The sequence below is a fragment of the Vigna unguiculata genome, chromosome 11, assembly GCF_037176805.1.
Source record: "Vigna unguiculata cultivar grain cowpea cultivar isolate G323 ecotype 2 chromosome 11, ASM3717680v1, whole genome shotgun sequence".
NCBI classification, from domain to species: Eukaryota; Viridiplantae; Streptophyta; class Magnoliopsida; order Fabales; family Fabaceae; genus Vigna; species Vigna unguiculata.
In genome coordinates this window covers 18,560,614-18,572,932 of record NC_140802.1, presented here as the reverse complement: position 1 = coordinate 18,572,932, position 12,319 = coordinate 18,560,614, and the positions used below count along the sequence as shown (strand labels likewise).

The following is a 12,319-nucleotide window of genomic DNA, read 5'->3' as shown; positions in this document are numbered from 1 at the left end:
GGTGATGATGGGGGGGGGGGGTTGCCATGGTGGTTGTGGCGATGGTGCTAGTGGTGCTAGAAGTGGTCGTTATTATGGTTCTAAGGCCGTGGTGCTTCTGGCTGTGGTAGTGGTGGTGGTTATCCTACGGTGGTGGTTGTGGTGGTGGTGATGCTGGTGGTAATGGTTATGATGGTGGTGGTAGTGGTGGCTGTGGTGGTAGTGATGGTGGTAGTTGAGGTGATGGTGGAAGTTGAGGCGATGATAGTCGTGGTAGTGGTGGTGGTGGTGGTGGTTGTGCTAGTGGTGGTGGTTGTGGTTGTGGTGGTGATGGTTGTGCTATGGTGGTGGTTGTGGAGGTGCTGATGGTGGTGGTTATGGTGGAAATTGAGCTGGTGATGGTGGTGTTGGTGGGGGTGGTTGTGGTTGTGGTGATGGTGGTGGTAACGGTGGTGGTGGTGGTGGTTGCCAAGGTGGTTGTCGGGGTGGTACTCGAGGTGCTGGTGTTGGCCGTTGTTATGTTGTTGGTGGGTGTGGTATTGGTACTCGTGGTAGTGGTGGTGGTGATGGTGGTTGTGCTACAGTGGTGGTTGTGATGGGGATGGTGGTGTTGGTGGTGGCCGTGGTCGTGCTGGTCATGGTGGTTGTGGTCGTGGTAGTGGTGGTGGTGGCCGTGGTGGTGGTGGTGGTCGTGATTGTGGACGTGGTGGTAGTGGTGGTGGTGGTGGCTGTGGTGGTGGTGGTTGTTGTGGTAATAATGGTTGTGGTAGTGGTAGTGGTGGTTGTGTTGTTGGTCGTTGTGGTGGTTGGAGGTTGCCATAGTGGTGGTGGTGGTGGTGGTGGTTGTGGTTGTAGTTGTGGTGGTGGTTGTGGTGGTGGTGGTGGTGGTGGTGGTGATGAATATCACCCTAAGGCCTCATGGCTTGGGCCATTGGCTAGGCCCATTTCTTTTAATTTCTTTTATTCTTAATTAAATAAAACTTGTTCTAATTGGGTTTGTTTTCCTAAATGCAGCCCACTTTTCCAAGATGCCAATTATTGAAGTATTTGGCATTGGGCCTGTGGCCCAATTTCTTCTCCACACCAATCCATCATAAGCCATGTTGCTGCCTACACGTGTGTATATCATTACTCCTAGCAGCAGCCTCTGTTTGGGCCTTGTGCAGCCCGTTTCTCTCTAAATCACGCTGCCCACCAATGCTTACAGCACCCCCTCGTAATTCTGCTACAACCCAGATCATGTTTCTGTTGGGCCGAGAATCGCGTATTTTTCAAACAACACCTACAACATGTTTAGTTCATTACGTATGAAAGGCACCATGAAATCTGCTTCTATCTTGGGCTTGCAAGTAGCAGCCCAACTCCTTTCTGCGACCAACGCAAGGATTTAGCGCCTCCAATCTGCTAGGTTTCTTCTCTCACGCTAGGAGCGCATCCAGGGTTGAAACTAGTGATAGGTGACTTCACGCATAGCTCCAAACACTTTCCTCATGCCTTCACATCTTCACACCAGCCAGGCCACCTCTGCATACGTCTCACACCTTAGGGTTAGGGTCACGTGAATTTTTCCTTCACGTGTTCCATCCCTAGGATTTGTTAGGGTTTTCTCTTGCCGTTAGGTTTGTGTTAGACGACACCCTTCTCTCGTTTACTGTTCCGGTTGCCTTCATCTATAAAAGGCAAACCAACCATTGTACTGATTAGCTTTTGATGAATGAGAGAGATTTTTAATCCCCTTTTATCTTAGCTCACCTTCACCGAGAGTAAACCCTAGAGTGACCTCGCCGATGAGATTCTAAACACCATAATCACCTTCCGCTGCCTGTTTGGTGGATTTCCACCGAACAAATCCATGTTTCACGGCCTTGCATCGTGATTCTGACAAGAGATGCGTCTTCGCGCGTCCATCATGTGGTAATCAGTGCTCTGGTTTCGAGCTTGGAGCACGGAGGTCTTCAAAGATGAGTATCTCTATTCCTGTTTCTTCTTTTTCTGTTCGATTCTGTCTTGTTCTTGTTTGATTGAGTTCTTGCGTCTCTGGTCTCGAATCTGTGTGCTGAATTTTTTTTTGCTGAAATTGATTCAAAATATATTGTTCCGATTACCTTGAATCAATTTTGTGATAGAATATTTAGATCTCTCATTCTGCCGCTCCATTGCTTTTCAATTAGGTTTGATTTCATTTTTTTACCTAGCTTTGAATTTTAAACTCACTGTTTTGTCATAGGTTTTGCGTAGCCGTTTTATCTGTTGTTGCTTCCATAGAATTGTGTGTTGTTAACTGTTTCTGCATCAGTTGTGCTAAGTATGTTTAGTTTCCTGTGTGTTGTGGAGTTCACATATTGCTACTAGATCATTAGCAATTATTCTGCAGTGCATATTGATACTGTTCCTGTGTAATTCTGCTAAAATTACTACTGGTTGCCTTGTTTTGTTTTCTGAAATCAATTTCAAGTCCAAATGCATCTGTGTTCATTATTTCGTATCTTCATGTTCATGATCGAGGTGTATATGTTTGGGCCAATGATGCTTGTCAACTGAACCAAATCTGTTTGATTCCATATATGTGCTAGATCTGTCTTTGCTCAGATTAATCCAGTGGAAATCAAGTGGTTTCGTTGATGTCTAGGCTGACTTTGAACTAGTGCAGCTTTTATCTGGCCATATCACTTAATTTGATTCAAATTGTGGTTGGAATTATGTCTCTGTTGTTTCTATTAGGCTGAGTCAATATTGTTTTCCGATTTTGTTGCTTTGTATGAGCCAAATCATTATTCCTGTCCAAAGCACCCATGATTACTCCACTGATTCTGTGACACTCCAATCAATTGAGTGTTGCTAGCCTAACTTGTTTTGACAGAATCTGGTGTTTTTTTTAATGTTTCTGACCATTTGCTGTTATATTTCATGTTTCTAATTGTATGCAAATGTTGATTTGGCCATGGGCGTATATGTTATTGGCAGCAATCTATTATTGTTGAAACTGGATTCCTTCTTGTGTTGATTTGATCCATAAATGTGTAGTTCATCTTTTCCATTTCTGTGACATGTGATGCGTGATTCTGCTATTCCATTGCACTAGTAGTTCTTTGTTGAGTCTTGGTTGATATCTGAATCTGAATTGAAACTGCATCTGTTTTCAATCATGTGTCTGCTTAATCACATTTTGTTGATCTATGATTACTAGCCTAGAGTGTGTCCTTATCATTTCCCTTCAGTTTCATATATCTTCCTTATTTGTGCTGGACTTTCAGTTGATTTCAATTCAGTATCTTGATTCATTGATTCAGTTTGTGTTATTTAACTTATTATAATTTCTGAATCAAACTGAACTCTCTTGTTTCAGGCTCTGTTTTGAATCCATGAGTGTGGTGAGATGTTGTGATGTCTTGTCCGAGACTTTACTTGGTAGATTATCCATATTTGTGTGCAGTTCAATGCATGTTTTGAATCCAATTGTTTGTTTGGTATCCTTACTTGTTGCTTTGATGTAGTGTTCATTTTGGCCATATTATTTGTTTTCCGTCAGTTTGTATCTGTTCTGCTAATTTGTTCTTTGACCATGGTGTTTTCCTTGTCTGCATAAAGCTGGCTTGCTTGATAACTGCTTTATGGTCCTGGTGCTGCATTGACCTAGTCTTTTCTGTTGTCTTGTATGAGTCTGTTTGAATTTTTTTTTTTAGTTGGATCACTTGTTCTTGTCATATGCAATTGTCCATTGATTTGGTGGTAGAAAATTAACCTTTGTATGAACTGTTCTTCCAGTTTTTCAGAATTGAAAAAAAAAATCAGTGAAAAATGCAAACCTGATAAAAAAAAAGGCATCTAAACGAGCATGCAGGAAAACAAAGTCTGTATTGAATCTGCTAACATTGTTTGTTTCAGCAGCGTGAAAATCGTGGCGCACAGTTCACATAGATACTACTTTCTTTTTCAATGTCATTTGCATATGCTCTTGATTCAACTTGTTTGTTTTGAGTCTTCTTGATTTTAGTTTTTTTTAATCTTGTTCTAGACACATTCCTTAAGTTCTCCTTTGTGTGATATCCTTTGTTGATTTGCCTTTTTCTTGCTTGTCCTTCTTGTTATTCAATTGAGTTTGTCCATTTATTTTTATCACTTGATGTTGTCCAATTCTTCCATTTGAGCTTTTCTTGATTTTCTGCTTTGTTATACTTATGTGGAAGACCGTGAGTGATCTTGGTTCATTTGGCTTGAAACTCACTGATTTGGCAACTTTGTAGGTGATTACCTTTCTCTTGAAGGTAGAGCTGAAGGAGGAACTATGAGGAAAGACACTTGAGTGGCTACCCGAGAGAAATTGAGGAGTGAGCTGGGATTTCAAAAGAGACCAAACACTTGAGGGCAGGCTGGACCGAGAGCAAACTGGTCCAATTCCAGTTGCAGATTTCTTTTTGTTATCACAGAATTTTGTGTAATATTTGTTTTCAGTTCTGTTCATTTTGTCTTGGAATGGGAAAATGCATTATTGCAATTCCATTCTTTGGATGTTTGTAATAGCTTTTTAATCGTGTAGTTTGGAAGAATTAAGAGGTTTCAAAGTGCCACTTATTCTTTCCAGATAGGTTTCGTCTAGTTTTTATGTTTTCTTGTTCTTTATGTTTTCCATGTCCAGGTTATGTGTGTGTTATGCATGTTTGATGTTTCTATTTTACGTCTCTGTGATATCTAGGTGCAAATCTTTAAACACTTAGTCGACCTTTCTTTAGTCATAGGATTTCATAGACTTTGAAAGTTGTTTTTCACAAATTAAGATCTATTTTGCTGGGGAAATTTTATTGAGAATTTTTGTGAAAGAAATTTAGAGATTTCTGGCTAGGAAAGGTTTGGTTTCTAAGCCTGTCCATGAGACTCACCTCCCTTTCCTGGGAATATCTCTAGAAATCTTTTCCATTATTTTCTCTTTAGAAATTCCTAAAGTTCCTTCGTGAAAAAAAGAATTGTTTGATAAGTGTGTTTTGCAAGATGAGTTTTCATTCGTACAGTCAATTGCATTTAGGTAGTCATTGTGAGGATAAAATGCATTATACACATGAGAGAACATTCCCTTTCTTTGGTGAGGACATAAGTGTATTATCATACATATCTTGGGAGAGGGAAATAGATGATTTGGTGCATTCATTCCATCTTAGAAATAGTAAATACTATTTTCTTACTTTGTGCATTTCTAGTTTTGTAGGACATGCAAGAGAGTGGTGGGATTATAGGCAATCTACAGTGGAAAAAGGAAGGAAATCTCCCATTCAAAATTGGAGTGAGTTGAGAGCATGCATGAGAAGAACATTCATACCACCTTCTTCTGATTTTGATTGTGAGATAGATAAAAAGAAAATTGAGATAGCAAGGAGGAAGGAGGAAAAACTCACAATACTTCTAAGAGAGATGAGGGAGTTGGAAGAAAAAGAAAGATTAAGAATTCAAAGAAGAGAGCAAAAAGAAAGAGTGAAATTTGAACAAGAATTGAGAGAAGAAGAGGAACAACAAAGAAAAGAGAAGGAGGAAAAAGAGAAGGAGGAAAAAGAGAGAAGAGAATTTGAAGAAAAAGAGAGAGTAAGACAAGAGAAAGAGTTTAAAAGAAGAGAGGAAGAGATTGAGAGAAAAGAAGTAATGCTTAGGGAAGTAGAGATACAACATCCTATAACTCCTTGCATTGACCTTAAGGGAGTAATTCCATCTCTCAACTCTTCTTTATTTGTTGTTAATGCTTTTGTCTTAGTTCTCCCTAAAATTTGTTTTCCATTTTCACCAATCATTTCATACTCCTCAAAAGAGTTGCAAAAATTAACCTTTGACTTAGAGTTACCTTTTAGGTCACAATTAAGTCAAAGGAAAAATCAATATTTTTGTAAAATGGGCTTAATTGAAAATGTTTTTAAACATAAAAGCCCATCTTCATGTATCTTCACAAAATATACTCTGCATGGAATCCAAAATTTCAAAGAAATCTTATTTGATGACTACTGTATATATATTTTTGATCTACGAGGAATTCAGCTTTTAATGCTGTAGGGCCTTAATCAACCTTCTAGATCTGAGGACAGATCCTCTTCAAGAGGGAAGGGATGATGAATATCACCCTAAGGCCTCATGGCTTGGGCCATTGGCTAGGCCCATTTCTTTTAATTTCTTTTAATTTCTTTTATTCTTAATTAAATAAAACTTGTTCTAATTGGGTTTGTTTTCCTAAATGCAGCCCATTTTTCCAAGATGCCAATTATTGAAGTATTTGGCATTGGGCCTGCGGCCCAATTTCTTCTCCACACCAATCCATCATAAGCCATGTTGCTGCCTACACGTGTGCATATCATTACTCCTAGCAGCAGCCTCTGTTTGGGCCTTGTGCATTCTCCCTAAATCACGCTGCCCACCAATGCTTACAGCACACCCTCGAATTGTGCTACAACCCAGATCATGTTTCTGTTGGGCCGAGACTTGCGTATTTTTCAAACAACACCTACAACATGTTTAGTTCATTACGTATGAAAGGCACCATGAAATCTGCTTCCATCTTGGGCTTGCAAGTAGCAGCCCAACTCCTTTCTGCGACCAACGCTAGGATCTAGCGCCTCCAATCTGCTAGGTTTCTTCTCTCACGCTAGGAGCTCATCCAGGGTTGAAACTAGTGATAGGTGACTTCACGCATAGCTCCAAACACTTTCCTCACGCCTTCACATCTTCACACCAGCCAGGCCACCTCTGCATACGTCTCACACCTTAGGGTTAGGGTCACGTGAATTTTTCCTTCACGCGTTCCATCCCTAGGATTTGTTAGGGTTTTCTCTTGCCGTTAGGTTTGTGTTAGACGGCACCCTTCTCTCGTTTACTGTTCCGGTTGCCTTCATCTATAAAAGGCAAACCAACCATTGTACTGATTAGCTTTTGATGAATGAGAGAGATTTTTAATCCCCTTTTATCTTAGCTCACCTTCACCGAGAGTAAACCCTAGAGTGACCTCGCCGATGAGATTCTGAACACCATAATCACCTTCCGCTGCCTGTTTGGTGGATTTCCACCGAACAAATCCATGTTTCACGGCCTTGCATCGTGATTTTTACAAGAAATGCGTCTTCGCGCGTCCATCAGGTGGTGATGGTGGTGGTGGTTGGGGTGGTGGTTGTTGTGGTGGTGGTGGTGGTGGTTGTGGTGCTCGTTGTGGTTGAGGTGGTGATGATGGCGGTGGTGGTGGTTGTGGTCGTTGTGATGGTAGAGGTGGTGGTGATGGTGGGGTTGGCCGTGGTGGTGGTGGTGGGGGTGGTAGTCGTGGTGGTGGTGGTGGTGGTGGTGGTGGTGGTTATGGTGGTGGTAGTGGTCGTGGTGATGGTAGACGTGGTGGTAGTGGTGGCCGAAACAACATCTTATTCCAAATCTAGTGAGCTAGGCTTTGATTACCAAATGATGTGAATCCAAAGGGGTGGATTAGTTTTATGGATCTATCTAGGTTGGAATGCTAATAAGCAAGAAATTTGAGAAATTATTTAAAATGAGAAAATGGAAATAGATAAAAAGATGTAGTGGAAATTGATAAATGCAACAGTTCCAAAAATGAAAGAGAAGCCTAAAAGTTTAAACACACAAAGGAAAAAAAGACCTTTGATAAAACTTAGAGATTCTTGAACCACTCAAGAACTTGGTAGCATTACTCTCACTAAGATAAAAGAGATAAAACTAATATTTTCTGAATAAAACCCAACCTGTTTCATTGATTAAAAAGGTTCAGCTTATATAGAAGCTTTAACAACTGAAATTACAAAAGACACATTTATTGAAATTACATCCCACATAAAACTATTAATGATACTACTACTTAATGGCTGATTATAATTGAAATTATGGCAACCCAAAAGTCACCAAAAACAATTCAGGCAAGCATCCTCTTGGTCTCCCAAAGGATGATGATTAAGTTGCAATTGGGTCATCATTCCAACTTGAAATAAAACTAAACTAGAACCCATTATTTGATTAAACCAAAACATAATTTGGTGATATCGCTGTCGTTAGGCGATCAAATTACCACTACTTTAGCAACTTCAGTATTGCCAGTTTGTAGTGAAGAAAATAGTTAGGGTTAAGATAACCCTGAGTCGTCTCACAACGAATACGGAATTGATCTCAAATATTTGATTCTCAAAAATGCAATTTAAAACTAGCAACTATAAAAATAGGGCGGTTTTGATATGCAAAGAAAATGACACGAAAGATTGTAAACACAGTAATAGTAAATAGGTCAATTCCACTGCTTTTTCTAAATAAGATTCTTCATTGGTTATCTAGAGATTATTGTTAAATTAATATTGTTGTTGATTTACAAATCAATCAATGTAAAGACTCAATTAATTTGTTGGCGTTCTCACTTTTAACCAAAGTACAGTCTCAATTAAAAGTGAGAACTTTTAGATTATCCATAGTAAATTCAATCAAAGTACAGTCTCAATTAATTTTACTATGCCTAATCATGTCTATTCCTTTGTTTCTTTACAAAATAGAAAACTTAATTAATCAAAGTAAAGTCTTGACTAATTTTAGTTAAAGTAATTACCTCTAATCAAATTAAAGTCTCAATTATTGGCAAAAACTTATTTAATCAAATGAAAGTTTCTAAACAAAATCAAAGTAAAGTCTCAATTTAATTTAAAAACCTTTTAACTCATATGATTAGCATGTATGTAGATTTAAAATCATTATTTTCTATTCGATTAAGAAGCAAAGGACATAGATAAACAAAAAGCAGAACAATAATCAAAGTAACAAAACATATAAATTCATCTAACCTCAGAATCCATTTAAGAAATTACAGTGGAATCAACCCTTAAAGCTTAGCCCTCCATGGCTTTGATGGAATACATGATGATATGAAAGAAAGAAAATGAAAGAAAGAATGAGAGATGTGGTGGAGACGGTATCTGCCAAAACCAGAGAGTTCTAAGTGTCTAAGCTGTCAGTTGTAAAAATTGTAAGTTCCCCCGTTTCTGCTCCCTTAAGTCTCTTTATATAGGCTTCCACTGGACTTTGGGCTTTATCTGTCAGTTGCTAAAATCTTTTATTTTTATTTAATTAATTAGCAACTTAATTCCTGTCTAATTTCCAATTCTGTCCCTCTCATTTAACCATATTTGCAAAATTGACCAGAATTTGACCAGAGTTTGACCAATTTGACCAGAGTTTGACTAGTTGACTGCCTATCAAACGCTGACACGTGGCGCAGAGTACACTTTCCAGATTTAGGGTTTCACTTTCACACTCTCCTCCCTCTTTCGTGACGGCAATGGTGGCAGGCTTCTTCTTCTTCTCCGGCGACGCTGCTCCGCAGTGCAGGTTCGTGGTGGCGCAAGGTGGAAACTTTCATCTCGTTCGATCTGCGGCGGTGGCTGCGGAAATGGAGTTTGCGACGCGGTGGTGGTATTCGAAAACGTTGCTGGTCACGGTGGGTCGAAGTTGCAGGTGCGGAGGCGATGGTGCGGTGCAGATCTGCGTTTCTACTGTAATGGAGGTTCTGCAACGTCAATGGTAGCGTGACGAAACCGCGAAGAAGATGGAGACGCGTGTCGCTGCAGGTGCGGAGAAGTCGCGTTGTTGTGCTGTTGATGGTGGCGGAACTGGTGCAGGTGCGTTCTGCGCAAGAAGATGGACGCGATGGTGGGGCGTCGCGGTGGCTGCGGAACGCGGGTGCTGTGACTGGTACGTCGCCGGTGACGCGAAAGAGGAAGATGGTGGTGGAAGCGCGAGGTTGCTGCTGTGCGCGAAGGTTGCGGGAATGAAGGCTGTTGTTTCCGGCGAGTTGCAGTGGTGGCCGGCGAGGAGATGGCGGCGGCGGCTGCCATGGTGATGGAAGGAGAGGAGAAAATTAGGGTTAGGGTTTTGGGAGATGAAGATGATGACGTGGCAGAATCTAATTGGTTAATTTGGTGAGGTGGGGATTATGACACGTGGCGGCTTATGGTTGGCTAATCTTAAAAGGTGGGGATTGCCACATGGCATGATCTGGTTGAGTGGAGTTTAAGTGGTAGGAGGGGTGCAACTTAGTGAAAACTGGGGGTGCATAACAGGTTTTTGTGGTCCACTTTAAAAGGGTGTGCAAATAAAATCTGGGGGTGCATTTAGCTCCTGATTTATTCTTTTTCAGAATTTCTTGATTTTGGACTTATTTTGTAACTTTGAATATTTCAAAATCACATTATTAATTGACCAAAAATAAATTCCAGCTGCATTAACAAACGTTAAAATATCCAATAATATTTTATGCAACTAAAATCAATTTTTACGCCACTTTTACCAAACTTACTCAATAAATCCAATAATCACAAATCCTAATTAAATCAATCTTTAAGCACAGAAAATTCAATTAAATCCCCAAATTTAGATATTAAATGAGGGCAAAAATTTGAACTCATCATTTGGTAAGCCAATTTTACAATGAATTGGACCATATTTAAACAAACTAATAACTTTAAAAATAAAAATAAAATTAACTATAGCAAAATGGTGCATTAGTCCTTCTCCATTTGAGCTATGATGCGATTCATATCATACCCTCCTTCTTCGAGAAGATTCGTCCTGAATCTTAAAGCTTTATTTTTCTACTAGTTTTAATATAAGTTTATTATGATCTTGTGAAGGACTTTATTTTTCCACAACTTGAAACTAATTCACTTCCTCCAAGATCAAAGTGAACTTGAATATATTCATATTTTTTCATTTCCAATGGTTGCAATTTGTGGAGCACCTCTCTTGCCAACACTACCCCACCTTGATATGTAACAATAAATAATTCCATGCGTTGTGTTTGACGAATTTGCTTCTCATCAGCGGACCAAATGCATAATAAAAGCATTGTGAACAAGCTTCCTTTTCAAACATGGAAGTTGGTGTGTTTCATTCACTTGCTTATCATTTTATTCCTGTAAAACGACATCACAAACTGTTGAGAAAAAAATATTGACAAATAAATTTTCCATCACCTTTTTCTCTACTTCCTTTTCTTTTTCTTCATTTTCCCTTCCTTCTACTGTTTCTATTGCTTATTTTTCTATTCTTTCTTTTTCTATTTTGTCATTCAGCCTATGTTGATCCTTACTTACTTGTCTTGGTGTCATAAATTTCAACTTCATTTTATGTCCCTCATGCCTAAAATAAAGCGAATGTTCATCAACATTGAGTGTTTTAAAACGAAGGCATGCCCATCCCAAAAGAAGATGGGAAGATCCATGGGAGCAATATCACATAATACTACTTAATGGATGATTATAATTGAAATTATGGCAACCCCAATGTCATAAAAAACAATTCAGCCAAGTATCCTCTTGGTCTCCCAAAGGTTGATGACTAAGTTGCAATTGGGTCATCATTACATTATGAAGGCGTGACCACCACCACCACCTCCTTAGAAGCTCCCTCAAGAAGGATCACTAGAGGCATGTCTAGAGGGGAGTCTTCTATTCCATCATCTTTATCTTTGTTTTGCATTTCTTTAGTTTGAATTCCCTAAGTTGGTTTAGAGTTGACTTATTTTGGTTGACTTGTTGACTTTGACCCAAGTTGACCTTTTGACCAAGATTAGATTAACTTAAACCAACATGCTAATCCTTGTTTGTCTTGTTTTTGTAGGTAATTAAGAGAAAGTAGAGCATGGCTGGGTGGCACATGATGATTGGAGCACTTGGATGATGTGGAAGAGAGAGGAAAGCAAAAAGCAAAAAGCAAAAGCAAAAGTAGACATGTACCTTATCTCTTTTTGCCTTTTTGGTTTATTCCTTTGAAGGCTACTTGGTCTCCTTCCTCTTTTGGCCTAGAATCCTCATGGGAATACATCCACCAATCATGATCCTTCACATGGCCGAGACTTCACATGTTCTAGGTTTCTAGGGTTTGCTTGTTAGTCCATTCCATGTTTTTGTATTTGCTAAAGGATCCCTATGAACTCCTATTTAAAGGGTGCTCCTTGTCTTGTAAAAGGGTTGATCATTTTGTTGCTAAACTATTGTGTTTCAACCATTGTTTTTTTCGTGAGCTCTCCTTCCTAGAAGTGAACTCACCTTTGCCTTATTTTGCTTGCAAGTGGCGGCACCATCACTCATCTCTAGGGCTTGGTTGGCTTAGATCCCCCCTATGAGTGGCGTGCTTCTTCCATGCTTCATCTTCTATGCTTTCCATTTTTAATGTTTCTTCTTTCATTTATTCTTTAAGTGTTGTTGAATCCGTGTGTGTGTGTTAACTTCAATCCAACTCTCTTCTTCCTTTCATGAGCTTGAGAAATGAACCTTCACATCTAGATAGCATGCTATCTTAATGGCCAGTGGGAATTTTCAAAAAGCTTTCTTTAATA

The 12,319-nt window shown here is 39.5% G+C and overlaps 1 long non-coding RNA gene across 1 annotated transcript; it reads left to right on the top strand.

Annotated features, from left to right (window-relative positions):
- Window positions 1–1,198: 1,198 nt before the first annotated feature.
- LOC146881601 (uncharacterized) lies at window positions 1,199–6,907 on the top strand. Its single transcript, XR_014986369.1, has 2 exons — window positions 1,199–4,414; window positions 6,194–6,907. It is a non-coding gene; the product is annotated as an uncharacterized LOC146881601 (long non-coding RNA).
- The last annotated feature ends 5,412 nt before the right edge of the window (window positions 6,908–12,319 follow it).